This window comes from Amblyomma mixtum, chromosome 2 (genome assembly GCF_055824585.1).
Source record: "Amblyomma mixtum isolate Tamu chromosome 2, ASM5582458v1, whole genome shotgun sequence".
Lineage (NCBI taxonomy): Eukaryota > Metazoa > Arthropoda > Arachnida > Ixodida > Ixodidae > Amblyomma > Amblyomma mixtum.
In genome coordinates, this window is record NC_143013.1 from 35,378,048 (window position 1) to 35,380,312 (window position 2,265).

Here is a 2,265-nt window from a genome sequence, read left to right on the forward strand (position 1 = left end):
TTGGATTTCTACTTTCAGGACAAAAAATAGCAAAATTTCTGCACCGCACACATTGGTACTCCGGTAAATAGATTCGGCGCTCTGGTTTATTTGTTTTTTATTTTCAGGCTCGTGGGCTCAAGGTGAAGCCCTTACACTGAAAAGAGCATTGATTTGACATACTAGACATTTACGGTTCTTTTAAAATATCCCCAGGCCCCAGCTTTCGCTTGTGGCACTTGCCGCGAGTCTTGACGTTACGACCACAGTGTGTAAATTTCTGGAGAATGAGAACTTTCGTCCTGACCCTTCGGAGCTTTGAAATGCCTAGTGCGCCAAGGGAGCACAAAACTGAAGTAGAATGCAGCATGAAGCTACATTCTGGCAGCAGACATGCGCGCAGTCGACTTTCAAGGTGTGTTTATATATATATATTCTAGTTCATGCTCCATCTTCCTCTAAGCGCTAAGCCTTCGTTACCAAGCGCGACCCATGCTCGGTTTAGGAAATACCGAGAGTTGCCGTGTAAAAGAAGATGCTCATTTACATAATCACTATGGTTCTCACCGCTACGTCAGGACAGTTGATTATTATTCACGTTCTACAAAACGTCGTAATTACATCGAGCGACAACCACTGAGCTGAGTAGGGAGTACGTCTTTAATTCGGGTGACTGCAAATATAAAACGCCCATATGGATGATGCAAGACTGCAGTTTCTGGAAATTCGAACCATAAGACGCCAGATTTTGTTTTCATGCAAAATAATATTAAAAACAAAGCCAGCTAGACCGGACCGGAGCCATGAAAACCAAAACTACTACTCAGTAACTTAGTACAGCAAAGCCCAACCTGTGCGAAGACACAGATCAAGCAACTTGCCATGAGCAAGCTGAAAATAAGGGCCCCTTTTGCTCGTTTCTAATACGGAACGCGAGACCTTCCGCTCGCGTTCGAGAACCGGCTGCCATTCTCGGTTCAGGTCGAGGCGAAGATCACCTTTCTCATGGGCGATATCTTATAGCCCTAACCTCAACGAAAATCAATGTCAGCAAAGCGATCCGAGTCCTCCGATCACACTTTCCCTTGAATGGAAAATTTAAAATTTTTGCAGTAAACTTGTAGAATGGAAAAGTTAAAAACTCCAAAAACACTTCAGACAGCAGTCTGAGATAGTAATCATGAGGTGCATGATGAAACAGCCAGGTCATAAATGTAAGTCCAGTTATCGTGCATACTGAAATGGCCATAATCGATAATAGAGATTCTGTGAAGTTAATATAGCTTTTGTGAGTTGCCATCACCACCTACAGTTTGTAAATGCACCTCCTTCACCAACGCTGCACTCACTCTTAACGGCCAAACTATTAACCATAATTTCTTGCAGCTGGGCTTGTTGATGCAGATTTTGGAAAGACATAGGAGCGAAAAACTCCTATGTCACTACGCTCATGATCGCTATTTCGCGCCGCTAAGTTTCTCAAAAAGCTATTAACGCATCAGGGAAGCTCGCAGAATTTGACTCTGTCCAGACTCCCAACGAAAAGAACTTTCTACAGATACTGAGATAAGCCGGCATTTGCTTCGGTGACAACAGATAATTCTGCCAGAGTTTCCTTCACAAAGGTATAAAGAAACTACACGAATGTTAGTCACAGCAGCGGCACTGTCGGCACCCACTGCACAGATCACCATGCGGACCAGCATGAAAAGTCACACGGATTGCATGAGGTAGAAGATGTAAATGTGCACAGGCACTTTCGGGCAATGCAAGGCAAGCCCTGCACCACTCCGGCAGTGCTATATCGGCGTTGTTGTCAGTGGAGTTGTCATTGATCTATTTTGCACACCTGCTAGAGACACATTTACACGGCTTATGTTCAAGAAGCGCTAGCTTGCAAACGGGGACCGGGCTAAGTGGGAGGAACACACAAACACTCTCCCCATTGCAGGCTAGCGCTTTTCGTGCATAAGATAAGTAACCAACTAGCCCCGGTCCTAGCTCATTTGACTTCACACATTGTGGGGAATTCGGGACAAGTGCTTCTAGCTCCCTTGGCTACCTCTACGCTGTGCATGGCACAGAACATTCAGAAATGGCACGTTGACATCATCCGTTGTGTAAGAATAAAAAAGAATGGCTGCAGAACGAAACGTGATTGGCCGCTAAGATTAGCGGTACTGGCTGAGCGCTGTCCCCAAATCTTGCCAGTGCGGCGCATTGCCCCACCGGTCGGCAGACTAGAACACAGGTATTCCAGAAGAGGGCAAATACGGGCTGGTTGGT